This window comes from Pongo pygmaeus, chromosome 6, assembly GCF_028885625.2.
Source record: "Pongo pygmaeus isolate AG05252 chromosome 6, NHGRI_mPonPyg2-v2.0_pri, whole genome shotgun sequence".
NCBI lineage: Eukaryota > Metazoa > Chordata > Mammalia > Primates > Hominidae > Pongo > Pongo pygmaeus.
This window is the reverse complement of record NC_072379.2, coordinates 98,766,460-98,781,131: the sequence shown is the minus strand read 5'-3', so window position 1 is coordinate 98,781,131 and position 14,672 is coordinate 98,766,460. Positions and strand designations below refer to the sequence as shown.

General features: G+C 36.4%; 1 protein-coding gene across 4 annotated transcripts in view; it reads right to left on the bottom strand.

The window, feature by feature from the left end:
• Nucleotides 1-14,672, bottom strand: part of MAGI2 (membrane associated guanylate kinase, WW and PDZ domain containing 2) — a 1,485,052-nt gene that overhangs the window by 1,382,220 nt on the left and 88,160 nt on the right. The window lies entirely within an intron of this gene.

Sequence of the window (14,672 nt, the reverse complement as noted above, 5' to 3'; positions counted from 1 at the left end):
AAAAATAACAGGAGGCCGATTTATCTCACAGGGTTTGGGCTATGACTTGCAAGAGTTTAGGGGGCAACAAACATAGTGGTCCTGGAAATGTCTTCTACCAACTGCCCCCCTCAGCTGCCTAGGACCTCCAGGTGGGGATGCGGCTCGGAGTCTAGGGAGCACTTCCACCCCCTCCTCTTCTCAGCCCTGGCAGGGTAGTTTCCCAACACACTCAATCCATTCACGATGAATGAGAAGAGCTGACATTGTCTGTGACCACTTTCTCTTCAGCCATGGAGGAAGCCTTGCTGTCTCTGGCTGTGGCATCTTCTCCCAGATCCCTTAATCAACAACTCCCAGAGCTTCCAGACCCAAGATACATTTTGGAACCCCAGGACAATCCTGAACTGGCACCCGCCCTGGTGTATGCCCTTTGCTGCTGCTGCTTTGGAATCATCTCCTGCAGCAATGGCCACCACTGCTTCAAGGCAGTGATGTTTCTCTCAGGCCTGCTGTCTGGAGCTCTGGTGATCTTCCTGCTCTTTCACAAGGAGCAGGTGCTGGAGATACAGCTGAGATTGGAGGTGAGCACGGGCATCACACTGGTCATTGGACTCTTCTGCAGCCTGGTCACCATGTTGATTTGCAGTGTTGGGCTCTTCCTGATTGGTCTCCTTCTAGGTCTGAACCTGGATGCTGGGACTCTGGTGGGCACTGAGTCCATCTACCAACCACTTTCACTGGGTGCTGGCAGGGGGTAGTGATGGGGCTGGAACTGCTGGGAGCCCTGCTTATGCTTCAGTGGCCATGTCTATTCATAGTTCTGGGCACAGCCCTGCTGGGTGCTATGGTGCTGGTGGCTTGTGCTGACTTCTTCCTGGAGGGTCTGGCACTGGGCAGTTGTCTGGGTCAATGCTGGCGGGCACTTCCGGGCTTGCCTCCTTACTGCTGGTATAGCTAGATTTTATTGGACTCCTGGCCAGCCTTGGGGGCTTCTAGGGCCCTGGCCCAGTGGAAGCTCATGGCTAAGGAAAATGGAGGCCATGATAACGTGATCTTGAGCTACCAGCAAAGAGGTCTCCAACTCCTTTGGATCTATCAACAAGAGGCCAAGTAGCATCAGACCGCCTCTGGGGTGGGGCTTTGTGAAAGTAGCTATAGGTGTCAGCTCCCTGCCAATACCCAGAGCCCTGCTGACGGTCTGGCTCCAAGTTATCTCCAGAGTCTTTGAGAGCACCAACTGGAACCAGTCCCTGAGGCCACAGTCCCCCACACTGATCTGGACCTGGGTTCTGATTGTGGTTCCACTGTTCCGCTCACAACACCCTCTGGTTCTATGCAGATCTAAGCCTAAACTTCCAATTTTGCCTCCACCCCTAGTTAGAGCCTGAGAATACTAGGTGGGCAGGGCTTGGGCCCATAGAACCCACACACAAACTTACCCACTTCTTGGACTTGGGGATAGGATCTGTGCTTCAACCCAGACCAGCCCTGTAGGGATATGTTTCAGGACAGATAGAGAGGAATCTTGTGGGGAAGGGAAGTGTGAGTACCTGCCTCTGTCCAATAAGAGAGGTGCCCTGGTCCCCAAATAAACTCCCTCCAAATTCCTTTCAAATTCCCTCTAAATCAAGAAGGGCATTTACCCAAAAAGCCTTTTAAATGCTCACCTCGGTGTGCCTCTCAATGGTAATATTAGAGGGTTTGTTTTTGTAGGATCTACAGAAAATCAGGGTGCCTTAAAGACATTTGATAGCTTACTCATGGGGAGAAGGGCACAGAGGAGCTCCAGGATTCCCCAACTCCTAAGCTGCTTCTTAGTGAGTAGTTGGGTTTCTGGCTGGCTTTTTCCCCTGGACCCAATAGGGGTAAGCCCCCTTCTCCTACCTCTGTTGGGATCACTATCTTTCATGGTGCTTCCCTTTCTCTCCTTCCCTACCTAAGGAATACCACAGGGCATTGGCCCACATGCCAGAGTCTTGCCCTTTTATCCAAAGAAGCCTGGCCTTCAGGGCTACATGGGAGAAAAGTGCCTTCCCTACCTCTCACTCTGGGTGATATTCACTTCCTCTTTAACCAGAACTTCATTCCTGCCACTAACCCATTCAGATTCTTCCCCGTCTCACCCTCCTGCCCAAGATCTGTCCTCTGGTTCCCTAGGCAGCATAAAAGAAGACATATTCTTCCCCTGGGGAGCAAGGCTATGATGGGAGAGAGGAAAAACATGGGAGCATGTGAATAAAATACATTGAATACTGAAACAAACAAATAAACAAAGAAACAAACAAAAACAAAACAGGAGGGGAGAGAGTAGGAAAATTAAGGAAAAATCACTAAGGTGTTAGAACTTTCTCTGCTGATCTCTGTGGCCTTGTAGCTACTAGTTTTATGGTTTCCTTCACTTTCTAGTGGTGTTGGAGGTATACATTTTAAATTATAACTACATTTAAAGAAGTTAAGTTCATTGCAACTGATCAGGACACAGTCAGAACCCACAGTCAACTCAATGGAGAGACATTACTTAAAAGGCAACCCAGATAGTTGCAGGGCCTTTCACACAATATGTTTGTCACTGCCATGACTTTTTGTCTTGTTTTGTTTTGTTTTGTTTTCCTAAATCAGATAGATAGACAGATAGAAGATAGATAGAGTTCTACCTACTTTTATCGATCTCTGTCTATTGCTTTAAATACAACAACCACTGTGCTTATCAAAACCCCCTTATTCTTTGTGAACTAATTAGTTATACTGACAAAAGACAATTGTCAGATATACAAATATTTTAAGATATCAAAATCTTCCTATTTTGAAAGAGACAATTAACATATTTGAGAGATTAATATTTTCTGCCTTTTGTAGGTAAAATGATGTCTTTATATATAATCATGCCATATAGAAGCATATTAACATGTCATTTTAAAATTAAATTCTTTGTAGCAGATATTACAAACAATATCTAGGAAATAACCAGAAATAAAAATGCCCATACATACATTTACAGCACCCATCTTGCTTAAAGGATATAATTTTGTTTTGTCTACTGTACTTTGACAATAGTATTCATAGGAAGTGTACAATAATAATATGTGAAATAGGTTATATGAAAATATGTTAATTCATAAAGCATAATTGTTTAGAGTATTTAGGAATTTAAAATATCACATGTATTACAGAGCCAGAACTTCAAACAATCATTAGTTAGAATGATTTTCTGTTGAGGTCTTATTCTGGAATTGCTAATAAATAACATGCTATGTTACAAATCTCTCAGCCCCCACAATAATCTACATCAGCAATCAGTATTAATAAGAATAGTGGACATGCATCTATATTCAGTAAGTCACGACTTCTGCAGTGTTTACTCTCTAAAATTTAAACATTAAGGAAGAAAAACAGAAAAGTATTTAGAAATGAAAAGCAAAAAAAGTTTCCAAATGTTTCCTATTTACAGCATTAATTTTTAGAAAAGACATGTTGATCTTGATCTTAGAATGTTCTCAGTTTCCAAAGCCTTGATATTTTATTGACCTTCAAAAAAGAAAATAAATACAAACACCAGTCAAGAGTAAGTGATACTGTCTGAAACAGTTTCTGATGAAAGAAACTGACTATAATACTGGCATTCATAGAAAAGAAACACAGTCAAAGTAGATCTTTATTTCTAGAATAAAAGAAATAGATTGGGTCACTGTGTTTAAGGAAACCATGTTATAACCCACAGCATGACTGAATATATGACTAAATACTAGACACATCACTGTGGGGTTTTGTCATGGGGTCTTACTCTATTAAAGAGATTACTCTTTACATCAATGAGTAATACTCATTCCCTAGGTCCAAAATCAAGAAGAAGAAGGTCTAGCGAATTTCAATTTTGCCTGTTAGTCCTCTCAAAAGAAGAAAAGGAGAAGAAATTTCCATGTTTAAATCTGCAACTCTGTCTATAACCCTCATGTTTAAATCTACAGATGATTACAATGGGTATTATAAATGATGCCCAAGGTCATTTTGCTCATTTTGTAGATTCCTTCAGTATTGGAAATCTGTCAGGCTTGTTTAACTGTTCAAACAGTACAGAATAGCCAGAAGCTGTGATTTCTTCAGATTAGTAAAGAATAACCCAAAGGACTGGAAAGTCAAAGAACAGCTAAAGAAAGAGTCAAATTGCCAACACTGTATCTCATCAGGCTTGTTGACAATGCATCCTGGGAGACATGACTTTATCTTTAAAGTGACACCATGTGAGTTTTGCTCACTGAACCAGGCATCTTATGCAGGGCTCACAGCAGAGTAAGCTGCCAACTCAGAAAGGGCATAAATGCTGACTGCAATTATGCTGACCCTCAGAAAGTTGTTTGCCTACCAAGGAAACTATTTGTTCCATCAGAAAATAAAATAAGCAAACAAAAGTAAGTACCATCACTTTAATGTCCTCTCTTAAGGCTACCCTGCTTTATTTTTAACTTTAGATATAAAAAATAAAGTCAAGCAAGCCCTCAGTCTTTTAATGAATTGCTAAGGAAGTTAAATGCAGAAACTAAGAGAAGCTGGAAAAGATCTATGGCATTAATCACATCATGCCCTTCTATCTCTGTCCAAAAGGGGCATAAGCCATCTATTTTGACTTAAAACAATCTTTAAGAAATGGAACCCCATCACTTCCCACAAGCCTAAAATAGGACCTAAGTGTATATACCTACCATTGCCATTTACTGGCTTAGAAATATTGCATATGCCATCTAACCTCTTTGAATTTTATTTTTTAAATATAAAAAATCCTTGTCTCCTATGTTTATGTTACATAACTAAGTATGAGCGTGTGCACAAAAATACTTGCAAATCATAAAAATGCAAATAAAATTATTAAGCTGGATCTCTTATTTAATTACTTATTTATCTATTTCAAATTGAGTGCATTCCGTTTTGTTCAGGACCTTGATTTGCAGGACAATAGGTGAGCCTTGAGACCCTATTTAAGTGTTTGAAATCAACATATTAATATTTAAAAGAAATGCATTATTAATGAGCTACTAGGTCCCTACATTAAAAAAAAAAAACCTTTCTCTATGAAAATATCCTCTGCTGTTTAGTTATAGTGACTTTCCTCTTTTTTTCCCCACCTAACACTAACACTTCCCCCCACCCCTGCACACACACATACACAGGTGAGAAAAAAACAAGTGCAATGTGCATTTGATTAAATAAGGAATATTTTAATGTTGTGTAAATACAAATAAATGGAATTTTTCCGAATTCTCTTTTTACCCAAGTCAACTCATCTTTGAACATCAGTTTTATGGTAATTTCAGAATGTTCTTTGGTTTCTCCAAAGCATCCTAATTTGTGCTAAGTAACTTAAAGGCCTATAGCACTCTTGCACAAGGGAGCAAGAGTGCTATACCTCTCAAGGTAACTAGATGCAATATATATGGTAGTCTATAGACAAGAGGTTCTGAAAATGGAATGAAAAGTCTTATTAGAGACAGATAGCCTGAAGAGGAAATAGAGATGCAATCACTGAAAATGACTCAGTCTAGAAAACTTAGCTTTCCCTATGGTCTGAGGATCTCCTTACCCACCCAGAGATATCAGGGTAGTAGTTGAGAGTTAGGAGGAAGCACTGGCAGAAGGATCCCACCACACCTGCATCCTCCTAGCGATACTTGGAAGCCTAGCTTGGGGAAACACCTTTTACTCCCTCCCTCAGGAACCAATAGCAAGAAGGAGGAGAAACTTCAGTGGCACTAACCAACCAAGTAGACCATAATAATACCACAAAGACTCTGAAATTTGAAGCACAGTCCACAAAAGTATGTCAAGACACATGTGCAAGACCTAAGCAGGCTGACTTTCAGCTAAAATTAAAGGATCCAGGGTTTGCTAACCTTATAGACAAAATGTCAAGAATACAGTCAGAAATCACATGCATCAAGAACATAAAATTTCACACCTTGAATGAAAAGACAATCAACTGGTGTCAATACTGATGTTAATTAGTTCTTCAAATTATCTAATGAGGATTTTAAAGCAACAATATAAAAATGCTTCAAGAATTAACTACAAATCTCTTGAAACAAATGAAAACATTAAAAAATCTGCAAGAAAGTCGTACATAAAAATAGTGGAAAATATTAAACTAAAAAATACAATAAGAGAAATATAAAAACTCCCTGGATATACTTAATAATAGAATGGAGATAAGAGAGAATAGAATTAGGAAATATGAAGACAGAATAAGAGAATTCATCCAAAACTGAACAGTAGAGAGAAAATAAACTGTGAGAAAAATAGATCCTTAGAAACTTGTGAAACAATAAATGATCCAACTTTCATATCATCAGAGTCTCAGAAGGACAGAAGAGGAAGTGAGGCTGAATAAGTATTTTAAAAAATAATGCCTGAAAATTCTCCACACTTGATAAAAGACAAAAACCTTCAGATACAAGAAACTGGGTAAATCCCAAATAGGATAAACTTAAAGAATCCATTCCAAGAAACCATTGCTAAACATTTGAAAATTAAAGACAAAGAAAAACCCTAAATCAGCCCGAGAAAAATAACACATTATGGGAAAGAGAAGCCAATTCAAATGACAGCAGAGACCAAAAGGAAATGCTCAAGTGGGAAACATATACACGCGCGCACACACACACACACAGGGAAAACAAAAAAACTACCAACCACAAATTTTATATCCAATTAAACTATGTCTCAGGAAAGAAGGGCAAATAAAAACAATCTTAGATGAAGGAAAACTAAAATAATTTGTTGCTAGCTGACCTACCCTTAACCCTTTTCCCATTTAGAAAAAAAGAAAAGTGCAGCTCACTGCCAGCACTCATTTAATTTTACATAAACATGCTCTTTGAGGCTGAAGCAAATCTGACTGATTTTCAAAGTGTAAATAAAATATAAAAAACTGTTCTTGGAGTTATTTCCAAACAGAACTAACATCAGAATTGCCTGAGTCATCAGAATTATCCATTTCAAAAATTAAATTCATCAGATAAATCTTCAGCCAACAACTGCTCAAAAACAATGTTAACATCACACAAGGTATTCTACATTTTCTAGGATTTGACATTTTCAGCAATCAAGAATTACTATATTTTGTAAGTGTAAATACCACTACTAAAAACAGAATGTTATAAATAGGATGATGTCTTTTGTTTCCAAAGTCAACATACTAGAGCAACACAAAAATAATAATAAAAGTAAGGTATTTCATGGCAAGGTTATCTTGGGGTAAACACTGCAGCTGCAAGTTCTGCTGACAACTATTCTTGGGACAAACAAAAAAAGCGGTTAAAGATTGGCTAAAGTAGTTTCTTCAAATAGAAAGGAAATAATAAATGAAAGAAAACTAGAACATCAAAAAGGAAGAAGGAACAACAAAAGAAGCTGTAATATAGGTACATACACTATATCAATTTTTCTCATGAATTTATAAATTATACTTGATCACTGAAACAAAAATTATAACACTATATGACTCTGAAGACAATATTTAAAAGTGGGGTAGGAAGAGGAACCTAAGTGGAAGTGAAGTTTCCACACTTCACTGGAAATAGTAAAATACACATAGACTCTTATAAGTCACATATGCATATTGCAACACCCAGAGCAGCCACCCAAAAACGATGCAAAGAGATCAACTCAAAAACACTATAAATAAATTGAGATTATATCCTTAAAATTGTTCACGTAGCCAAAGGAAGGCAAGAGAAAAGGAACAGAGGAATTAGTACCAGGAAAGAAGAAGCAAACAAAAACAAATAGAAAAGAAGAAATAAGGTGGTAGATTTAAATGCTAACATATTATTAGTTACGTTAAATATAAATACAAAATAAAAAATGAGGATTGGTAGTGTGGGTAAACAAACAAAAATCAACTATATGCTGCTTATAAGAAACTAATTTCAAATGGAACAACATAGATAGATGAAAGTAAAAAGATGGAAAAAGATAAATCATGCAAACTTTAATTTTGAAAATCAGGAATGGCTAATTAATATCCAGTGAAGTGGACTTCAGAGAAAAGATAATTACTAGATTCAAAGAGGGCCACTGCATAATAATTAAAGTACTTTTCTACTAGGAAGACTTAATGATTTTAAATATGTATGCATCACACAACAGACCTTTAACACATGTAATAGAAACTGATACAGCTGAAAAGAAAAATAGGTAAGTTCATAGCTATAGGTGGGAACTTCAATACTGATACAGGAGTGCTGGGAAGGGAAGACTGTGGTCCCTTTAAATGATATGGAAGGAGGGAAGGGAAGACTGTGGTCCCTTTAAATGATATGGAAGGAGGGAAGGGAAGTGCTGGGTAGAGGAGGGCACCCTACTGACATAGGTGAGGACAGGCACTTCTGCCTTCATGCCCAAATATTGTATTTTCCAAGGCTACCCTGGCCTGCCACACCTCCATCCTGGGCCTGTAAGAACCCAAGACCCTAGCAAGGCAGAGACACAGGCAGCTGGATGTCATGAGGAACATATCCATGGAGGAAGACACAAGTGGCTGGTCATGGAGAGAGAGAATACTCTATCCAACAACAGCAGAATCTGCTTTTCTTCACATTCCCATAAAACACTCTCAAGAGAGATCATGCTATGGGTTATAAAACAAATGTCAATGATTTTTTTAAAAAGTTAAAATCATATAGGATATATTCTTTTAACATATATAATCAAACTAGAATTCAAAAACAGAAGAACAAAGGAAAATCTCTAAATACGTGGAAATAAACAATACACCTCTAAATAATCCATGGATCAAAGAGGAAGTTTCAAAGGAAGTAATATAAATGAAAACAAAAACATAACATATAAAAATATATGGGAAGTAGCTAAGGCAGTGATGAGAGAAGTTTATAGCATCGAATAGTTACAGTTTATGGAAACGAGGAAAAGTCTCAAGTCAATAGCAAAATTTCTAGGAAAAAATCTGGCAAAATAAGTCCAAAGCAACTAGAAAGAAGGAAATAGTAAAGATAAGAGCAGAAATCAATTAAGTTAAAATAGGAAAACAATAGGAAAAAATCAATAAAACACATAGCTATTTTTTAAAAAAAACAATAAAATTGACAAACTTTTCACAACACTGACAAAAATAATAGGCAATATCACTATAGATGCTGTATGCATTAACCAGATAGTAAGGAAGTGCTATGAGCAACGTTATGTTAATAAATTCAGCAACTTAGAAGAAATGACCCAATTCTTCGAAAACTGCAAACTACCAAACTCAACCAAAATGAAATAGACAATCTGAAAACCCTTATCAAAAAATGAATTTATAATTTTAGAACTATCTAAAAAGAAATCTTCAGGCTCATACTGTTTCACTTGAGAATTTTACTAAACATTTAAAGAATTAACACCAATTTTAACGAATCCCTTTGAGAAAACAGAAGAGTAGGGAGTACTTCAGAATTCATTTTATATGGTAAGTAATACCAGACCAAGAAAAAAATATTAACAAACCAAATTCAAAAATTTATAAAAATATGTGTATACCATTACCAAATGGAATTCATCTCAGGTATGTAAGGCTAGTTAACATTCAGGAATCAATTAAGGTATTCTATCATATCAACAAGCTAAAAAAGAAAACATGATCATATCAATGGATGCAGATAAAGCCTTGGATGAAATCCAACAGTCATTGGATAAAAACTCTCAACCAATTAGGAATAGAGGGGAATTAGGAATAAAGGGGAAATATCTTGACTTGCTTAAACACAGATATGTAAACCTAAAACTAGCATACATACTTAGTGATGAAAGACTGAATGTTTTCTCCCTGAGAATGGATACAAGTCAAAGGCATCAGTTCTCATTACTCTTATTCATTATAGTACTGGCAATTCCAGCTGTAGTAATAAGGCAAGCAAAAGGAACAAAAGGCATAGAGATTAGATAGGAAGAAATAAACTGTCTCTAGATAGAGGTGACATATTATCTACATAGAAAATCCCAACTAATATACACAAAAACTCCAAGAACTGGTACTTGAGTTCAGCAAGGTTCAAGGGTACAAGGTCAAAATTAAAAATCAATCACATTTCTACATAATAACAATAAACACTGAAACTAAAATTTAAAACAGTACAATTTCCAATCACTTCAAATAAAATGAAATTCTTAGGTATACAGTTTAAAAATGTATGCTGAAAGCTTCGTAATGCTGATCAAATAAATACATGCTGATCAAAATGCTGATCTTCCAATACATGAACACAGTGTAGGGGAAGACTCAACATAGTAAGAATATACATTCTCCCAAAATTACTATCAAAATTCCACCAAGGCTTTTGTAGATATAAAAAAAATCTATTCTAAAGTTTATATGGAAAGGCATAGCCCCAAAATAGCTAAAATGATTTTCAAAATTAATAAAGTGGGACCTGGTTAAAAATCAACTCAAAATGCATTAAAGACTTAAATTTAAGACCTGAAACTATAAAACTGCGAGAAGGAAACGGGAAGTTTTCCTTGACATAGGACTAGTAATGATATTCTGAACATGACTCCAAAAGTACTGGCACAAAACTGAAAATTAAAAAAAAAAAACAGAATTGCATCAAACTAAAAAGCTTCTGCATAGCTCCGGAAAGAATCAACAGAGGGAAGAGACAACCTATGGATTGGGAGAAAATATTTGCAAACCATACATCTGATAAGGGGTAAATATCCAAAATATATAAGGAACTCAAACAATTCAAAATATCATATGTATCCCACAAATATGTACAAATATTACATATCCATAAAAATTAAAAATAAAAAAACTAGGCATATCACCTGAATAGACATTCAAAAGAAGACATACAAATTGCAAACAGGTATATAAAAAAATGTTTAACATCTCTAATCCTCAGACAAATGCAAATTAGAACCATAATGAGATATCGCCTCACACCAATGGAATGCCTGTTATTGAAAAGAAAAAAGATAAGTGTTGGTGAGGACATGAAGAAAAGGAAACACTTGCATAACATTTGTAGGAATGTAAATTAGACAGGCATTATAAAAAACAGTACAGAGGTTGCTTTTCTCAAAAAACCAAAAGCAGAACAACCATATGATCCAGTAAACCCACTATAGGTTATGTAACCAAAGGAAATGAAATCAGTACATCAAAGAGATATGAAGACTATGGTTAATACCTATATATGTATTACATTTTTAAAATTGGTAAAAGAGTAGATTTTAATGTCTCACCAGAAAAAATAAGTATGTGAGGTAATACATATATTAGCTCAAATGAGTCATTGCACCAATGTGAGCATATTGTAAAACACAATGTTGTACATGATACATATATAATGACTTAATTTTTACATACAAAATAAATAAATAAATAATTTTAAAAACAACATGAGAGGAATCACTTCAGTTAATATTAAAGCTTGCTATATAGCTAGAGTAACTTAGACTGAGGGTCTTGGGTGAAGAGATAGACATGTAGATCAATAGAACAGAATAAAGAATCCTAAATTAGATCCCACACAAACATAGTCAACTGATTTTACAATAGTGCAAAAGCAATTCAGTGGAGGAAGAATGACCCTTAAGTAAATAGTGATGAAGGATCTGGCAAAAAAATTGATGTGAACTTCATACTTTTTATAAAAATTAACCCAGAATAGATCATAAATATATATGTAAAGTATAAAACAAAAACACTTTTAGGAGAAAATCCTTGGGCAAAGAATTCTTAGAATTGACAACAGTTGCAAAATTCATAAAAAAAATTAATTAGACCTCATCAAAATTAAAAATAAAAACTTTTGCTATGGTAAAACCCATGTGAAAAGAATGAAAAGGCAAGCTAGAAATTTGGAGAAAATATTTGCAAACCACATATCTAACAAAGGAGTAGGAAAAAAAAAAACCTCTCAAAATATAACATTGGGAAACAATCTAATTAGAAACTGTGCAAAAGACATGAACATTCATTTCACCAAAAAGGAAATACAGATGGCAAATAAGCACATAAAAAATGTCCAACATTATTAGCTATCAGAGATATGCAAATTCAATTCACAATGAGCTATCACTATATACCTTTCAGAATAGCTAAATTTAAAAATGGTGACAATACCAAAGCGTGGAGAGAATGTGGAGAACAGGATCAATTGAACATTGTTGAAGGGATACAAAATGGTACAGCTAGTTTGGCAGTGTGTTATAAAACTAAACATGAAATTGCCATACAATCTTGCACTTGCACTCTTGGACATTTATTCCAGAATAATAATAATTTATGTTCACACAAAAAACTGTGAATGAATATTCATAGCAGCTTTATTTGTAATATCCCCAAACTGAAATCAGCTCATATGTCCTTCAACAGGTGGATGGTTAAACAAACTGACATATGCAATGGGATACTATTCAGCAACAAAGAGTAACAAGCTATTTTTTTTAAGTAACAAAATATCGCAAGAACAAAAAACCAAACACCGCATATTCTCACTCATAGGTGGGAATTGAACAATGAGAACACATGGACACAGGAAGGGGAACATCACACTTTGGGGACTGTTGTGGGGTGGGGGGAGGGGGGAGGGATAGCATTGGGAGATATACCTAATGCTAGATGACGAGTTGGTGGGTGCAGCGCACCAGCATGGCACATGTATACATATGTAACTTACCTGCACATTGTGCACATGTACCATAAAACCTAAAGTATAATAATGATAATAATAATAATAATAAAAGAAAAAAAAAAAATAGGCCGGTGGCGGTGGCTCACGCCTGTAATTCTAGCAGTTTGGGGGGCCGAGGCAGGCAGATCACTTGAGGTCAGGAGTTCAAAACCAGCCTGACCAATATGATGAAACCCCGTCTCTACTAAAAATACAAAAAAATTAGCCAGGCATGGTGGCAGGTGCCTGTAATCCCAGCTACTCAGGAGGCTGAGGCAGGAGAATGGCTTGAACCCGGGTGGCAGAGGTTGTAGTGAGCCAAGATCTGGCCGCTGCACTCCAGCCTGGGTGATGGGTAACAGAGTGAGACTCTGTCTCAAAAAAAAAAAAAAAAAAGTAACAAAATATTGATATATGTGTCAACTGGATGAATTGCCAGTAAATTAGGTTGAGTAAAAAAAAAAAAAAGTCAGTGCGATAGCTCAGGCCTTAATCTCAGCACGTTGGGAAGCCGACACAGGAGGATCACTTAAGCCCAGGGGTTGGAGAACAGCCTGGGCAACATGGTGAAACCCTGTTTCTACTACAAATACAATTAGCTGGGCATGGTGGTGGTGAGAGCCTGTGGTCCCAGCTACTCAGGAGGCTGAGGTGGGAGGATCGCTTGAGCCCAGGAAGTTGAGGCAGCAGTGAGCCATTGCACTCCAGCCTGGGCAATGGGAGTAAGGTCCTGTATCAAAAAAAAAAAAAAAAAAAAAAAAAATATATATATATATATATATATATTCAATCCAAAAATGTTATACACTGTATGATTCCATTTATACAACATTTTTGAAATAACAACATTTTCAAAATGGTGGATGGGTTAATGGTTTGATTGCCTGAGGTTAAAGACAAAGGGAAAGAGGGCAGGAGGAGGTGGGTGTGGTCACAATAGGGAAACAGAAGAGATCCTTGTGGGGTTGTAACTGTTTAGTATCTTGACTGTGATGAATATAAAAACCTACTGAGGTAATAAAGTTTATAGTACTTAATACACACAAAGAACCTCACATAAATGATTCCAAATAAAACTGGAAAAATTTGAATAATATTGGTGGATTGCATCAATGTCAGTATCTGGTTTTGATCTTATCCTATCATTTTTTCAAGATGTTATCATTGAAGGAAACTGGCAAATTGAACAAGAGGTCTCTGTATTATTTCTTATAACTGCATATTAATTTATAATTATCTCAAAAATGTTTCAATTTTAAAATCCTATTAAATTCCAGATTCACCGTTAGTGTCCTTTTCTGTCCTATAACTGTTGAAACATAATTTTTTCATAGGATATATTATGATGTTGGGTAAAACACATACAACCAGATAATTAATTCCTAATACATAAGAATTTATTTCACACACAAAATTATCTTTATTAAACATGGCAGTTCACAAAACTGCATTTTATATGCTTCTTGGCAACTTACAGAAATTACTGATGCAGGTTTAACGGAAATATTCTCTCCTTCTAGATACAGGTGAACTTCTTGACTTTGAACATAGACTGCTAAGAAGGCTGAGGGTGAACCATTACAAATTAACTGATCCCGGCAAGTCAAAAAAGAGCGTAATGGGAAAGAATTAAGCTACAGACCAAATCCCTCTTCCTTCCACTTACCCACCCTTTGCAAGAATTTAATATTAGAAACTGCAAGAATAGTGCTGCTGCTAATATCTAGAAGTAATGCCTATGAGTATGTGGAAATGCATGGATTAAACTAATGGGGTACATGACATTTGACATTGGCCAGTTCTTCTAGAGGACTTTTTAATCAGTGGAAAGTCCTATTCAGGGAGAGAATCTTAATGCATCATTGATGTTGCTTATTTTTTATTTTATATTTTAATAGTGAGACAGTTTTAAACAAAATGGAGTGATTTTGGATGGTGGAAGGAACAGAGTTGATCGGGCAATGCAGCAGAGAGTTAAAGCACAAAGCATTCTTGGAACCAGAAAGACCTGGCTTCAAAGCTGAA